The following is a 5,740-nucleotide window of genomic DNA, read 5'->3' as shown; positions in this document are numbered from 1 at the left end:
TGATTTGATAGAGGCCATTATATTTGTCTGAGGTAAATTTTCCCAATTTTCTAAGTGGTCGGCATAATCGCAGGGACAAATATTCTATAATACAGTCAGTGGGAAGGATGTGTTTGGAATTTATAGCTATGCAATGAAAGTTTGTATGTTTAAGTGTGATTTCTCAAATATGTTTACATTTTAAAGTTGGAGAAAAATTCTCACATTAAAAAGAAGCCTGATGTTCAATATCTACCTCATTTCTCTGTGGTCTGTCACAGGCAGGCTCCCCAAGTTTCCTCTGAAGAAAGGAAGGCTAAACCATCGTGATCATTGGCTAAAGAGAATGTGTAATGATTCTTAATAACAGAATTTTGAAAAGCTCATAAGCATGATGATACATCTTACAAGTACAAAAGGACATTTCATTTCAATGGTATTTTTTCTCAGAAGTACAATTTTTCACTTCTCAGTTTTTAAGGAGTGTGAATTTCTAAATGATTACCATTAAAATGACTCAGAAATAAACAAAACTCAAATCTGAAAATTACTTTTTCTTGATCTGACCAGTTTCTCCACATTTTGAATGTTCTCTCCCTGTTGAACTTCATGTTTTACTACTTATCTTTGTATTTTCCTATTCCTTATCAAATAACATATGTTGGGTTCTTACGACATCACTGTTGGGTTGCTGAAATATCATGGAGGTTTAGCATTAATGAAGCTCTTCCAGCTGTGACAATTGCCTTTGAAATATTCTTTAAAAGTTGTTCCTGTCATCACAAAAGACAAAATTTCCCCATAATTACTAAAATTATTTACTCTTCTCTGTTTTTCCTATTGATTCGTCAGAAGAAAATGGTTCGATGCAAATTTTATTCCTTTGTAGATCATCCTAATTTGTTTAACTTTCACTTTTGAGGATGAGCTTATTTTAAATCTTAAATATAATAAAAGATAAAGTTATCCTGGCTATTGGATAAGGCTGGATCCAGACAGAAGAGAATCCACACATGTGACATTTTTGGTTCAGGAAATAGTCAATTGCCCTGTTCGTCATTCCTGTCTCTACTATTCTATGCCTCAGAGGTCTAACAATTAATTTTGAAGAGATGTTGAAATTTCACATAATTGCGGTTTCATTGTCCATCAGTCTTTCCTTTCTTTCTGTCCAGGGACCATTGCACATTCTCCCTTTCATCATCCTCTGCAGTGACCCAGGACCAAATGACTGATTATATTTTAGTGAGCTGGTCCCTGCATTTCTGGAGCCACTAAATTCTCCATTTAAATGGAAGACTCTTGCCCCATTTTTTATCGTCATTGTGCTGATGTGGGAGCCCTCTAAGTGTATCTTTTGAATAGTTTAGCATCCTCAGGAGTATGCCGAATTTCTGTAATGCTTCATATGTCATCTGCTCCTTTGTCACACACATGGCTCCAATTTTAGTACTTTATTTCTAGTTGGTCCAACAATTTAGTTTATTTTTCCCTGATTGTATTAATTTATTTTAAGTCTCCTATTTCTGTGTCTGGACTTCTACCCCTGTCATTCCCACACCCTTTGGTTTGTAACTTTGTTTTTCTATCAAAATATTTGATCTGATTCCTCCCTGTTCTTTTTATCCTCATCTGGGTTTCATCGTAATATTTCTTTTTTTTTTTTTTAGCCCTACAAAATATTTTCAATGCCCCATAAGCATCAGCTGGCTCTTTTTGAACTAGCCAGTTTGAAGCAGGCTTTCAGGTTTTCACATTACAGTAACTCCTTGTAAAAATTCATAGTCCTTGTAATGTAGGTTTGGACTGGGAAGGAAGACTTTGGTCAACTTAAGTTAGAGTCACTCTCCAGCAATGAGCACTCTTACATTCTGTCATACTAAAGGGTAATCTTCCTTACATGGACAGCAGTCTCAGGATGCTCACAAAATAGAATAAAGAAGGAAAATCAGGGAATAGGGAGAACATAGAGACCAGGAGCAGCTTGATCTCTCTTTAATAATTTTTGGACTCTGTCTTTCAAAATCCTGGTCCGGGGTATCTTTGACCCAGAGAAGATTAAAGAAATAGTATCATTATTCATTCTGGAGTCAAATATAAGTCAGCTTAAGTTATATATAAAATGGAATAGTGATATTGTTTGCTTGAATATAATTAATATGAATAATAGCATTCTTTAGCTGCTGCGGATGATAATGATTTTACTTATGTATCTCTTATTGTGTACAAGTTTTAGCATGGAAACTGTCAACATATGAACAGAAAAGGATCAAATCAGAATTATTTATTGTATTCCACTTTCAGCTGCATCACTAATTCTCCTCACCTACAGCTTTAAGAACACAATCTATTTTTATATACTTTTAAAACACTCTAATATCTTAATTTTATATCACATGTATTTAGGAAATGTCTTTGTTCTTATATATACCATAAACTTTAATTGTAAATTATTTGATTTGTTCCATTTTGGAACACATATAGCAATAATAGATTTAAATGCAATTCAGATTAGAAAAAAATGCATAGTCTCTGTCTGTCTGTCTGTCTTTCTCTCACACACACATAGACAGAGAGGCAAAATAGCTACTCAGTTATAAGCAAAGTCAAAGTTCCAATGTATAGTATTCACTCAGTTAGCCTCACTACAAAAACGATCCAACATACATTTGGAGCTTAGTATCAGATCCTATGGTATATGTTGGTGATATCCCAAATAATAAAGACTAGTTTTTGCCAATAATGAAATTTTAGTCCAATTTGGGAGGCATCCTGGTACCTTATCTTCTTGTGTGTCTAAATGACAGAGTATTAGAAATGGTCAAGTGTCCAGGGAGCAGAGAGTAGAGAATGGCATATTCTCTATGGTAGAATTCAGGTAAAGAATAAACAAAGATGTGCAATTTTGTAAAGAACTTGGACATAGAATCAAATTGGCCTGGATTTTTGTACAATATTTTCAATATAACATTTGCATCACCTTGAACAAAATATCTCATTCTCTAATTTTCTCCTCTGAAAAAATACAACAATAACTACCTCCAAGGAGTTTCTTTGAAGTTTAAGTGATATGATATAGAGAAAATGTCTAAGAAAGTTTTGGAGCATGGTATCTTTTTATCTCTTTCTATTTTCTTTCTCCCTTTATGTCTTCTCTCCATTTCTCTCTCTCTCTCTTTTCTCTGTTTCCTGTAAAATGATTAGCAGGTGGAGAAGCACATGGTTATGGCATAATATTTTACTCATGGCTCGAACAGGAGGGAGCAATTCCAGTGGTACCTGAATGCAATGATGAAAATTTGGACAGGGCTAGATTATCTAAGTCTCACTGGTCATATAAGAAATTTTGGACTTGAGAATTGAAACCACCAATAACCACTCAAGCAAGTTTTTACTATTTCAGGAAATTCTTGTCCAGGGAGAAGGAGCTTCAATAACTTTATTGTTTGCTTCAGGAAACTCCTAAAAATCCATTTATTTGAACAACTTTCATCTGTCAGTGTAAAGAGCACCTTCTCAAAGCACTTGACTCATACAACTGTTTACATTTCTAAAGCTCACTTCAAAATATTTGTCTCCTGTATCTTCCAGTCCTAAAGTATAATATCATGAACTTTGGTTGATGCCAATCAGATCCCTGTATTGTATAATTCACCTTAACCCTCCTCCAAGTTTATAAATATTCTGTCTTTGACCTCCCACTTTGGAGATGCTACTAAAACTGTTAAAATAGTGACCTCCCTCACTGCAGCAAGCAAGAAACTTGGCTTACCTTATCAATAAATTAATTTAGTGTTTTGTTTTGTTTTTTCTAGGAATTGGCAGTCAAAAGACTTTAATTACTTTTAAAGTTGTTTTGTTTTATATTTGAAACATGAATCATTAAGAGCATAAAAGTGAGAGCAGTAGAATAATAAACCAAAACAGAGAAGAGAGGTGGAAAAATAAGGACAAAGCCTATCAAAAGCATCTGGGTAAAAGCCAATAAACTGAACTGAAGTAATGATAATGCAACTGCAAAGAAGTGACTAGAGTGATATGTCTGATGGAGGGCTTTGCAAGAGATAAGGGTTAAAAGTAAGGAATAATTACTATCACAAGACTCCAAGGTTTTGCATCTTTGAGACTTAGTGAATCAGTGAACTCACTAATTATAATAGAGAATAAAGATGTAAGATTCATTGGGTGGGGTGGAGTGGGTAATGGGATTGATGTTTAATTGACGAATTTGAAAAAAATGTATAGCAGTGGATTTCAACTGAGAGCACTTACCCATACCTTCAATCCTAAAAAAGGGACATTTGGAAATATCTGGAGACATTTTTGGTTGTTACAACTCAGGATGTAGTGGTATCTTGTGTGTCAAAAAACAGGAATGCTACTCAACAGGCTGCAATGTACATGACTGTCCCCACATAACAAAAATTATCCTGTTTAAAATGTCAATAGTGCCACAATTGAGAAAACTTGGTCTACAGGCACAAATAGATAACAAAAATGATTTGTTAAAACACTTGTTGAATTAATTACTTCCATACCTAAAGGTATGTCCAAGGCAATTTATTATAACCAATAGAAAAGTGGTGTCAAAGACAAGAATAATTTTTCAGGAGGAAAGAACAGATCGTTTGTTCTATCTGAGCCTAGTCTTCTCACTGTCACTCTTGCCTTTGCCCTCAGCGCTTCTGTTACTTGCTTGACCTCTTTCTCTGAATAATACAGGCTGAAATCCAGCCCACCTTGCAAGAGGCATATACAAAGCCATGTGATTCAAGAGCCTGTTCACATACCTCAGCTCTGTCCAGATGTGAAGTAGTAGTTCTCATAGTGCTTTATTTAAGCTTCTAGTTCAAACCCTCTTTCAAAATGTAACCATCAGCACTCCAATCTCGCTAGTCTGTAATGTTTTCAATTTCTTATGTGAGACACACTTATAACTTAATTCTTTGTCCCTTCACTTTCTTACAGGTAGTTTACTTCTGCACACAGAGTAGATGTGCAACAAATGAATGTGGGATTGAACATCTCTTCCTCAGACTGATAACTGAGTAAAGTTGCATTATTCATTGCATGTCTACATAAGTTCTGTTAATGTTGATTTTTTTAAAAAACAAGTCAAATCATGACTTTCCCACAGATATAAAGAGAATATGAACCAATATTTTATTTAACTAATTAATTAGAGAACTGAGTAGATGTTATAACTGGTTCAAAGAAGAAGTCAAAAATGTATAAGTTTATATGGAGAAAACTATTGAAATGAATGTACAAATTGATGAACACTGGCTTTTCCAAGGGGAAGAGGAAGGAAAGTCAACTGAAATCTCCACTGGCCAGAAAACATTTGCATGTCTAGAGACAAGAATTATTTTGCATCACTCTCTGTTATCCACAACTTTCAGACTTGTAAAATAGCTCCCAGAGAATCTAGTCAGGTAACCCTGAAGGGTTTGCTCTAGACAATACATTGCTTTCGCTTGAAATACATTTTCCCTTGCAGTTATAATAATTCACCCCCATAAAGATCTAAACCTCCTAGATCAAAAACAAAAGTTTTCAGAGAGAATAGCAATTAGGTCTATTCTAATCTATCGTGTGTTTTCATCTAACTTTCCCTTTTAATTCCAATGCAATTTTGTCCAGTAGAACTACTTTAAAACCCATAAAATGCCACTTCAAGTTTTAAATTTTATGTAATAGATTATGCAATCTTGTGGTATGTAAAAAATATCAGTATCAAAGCTGTAATTTCTCTTTGTTT

Source organism: Tursiops truncatus, chromosome 2 (genome assembly GCF_011762595.2).
Source record: "Tursiops truncatus isolate mTurTru1 chromosome 2, mTurTru1.mat.Y, whole genome shotgun sequence".
NCBI classification, from domain to species: Eukaryota; Metazoa; Chordata; class Mammalia; order Artiodactyla; family Delphinidae; genus Tursiops; species Tursiops truncatus.
This window is presented reverse-complemented; position numbering follows the sequence as displayed.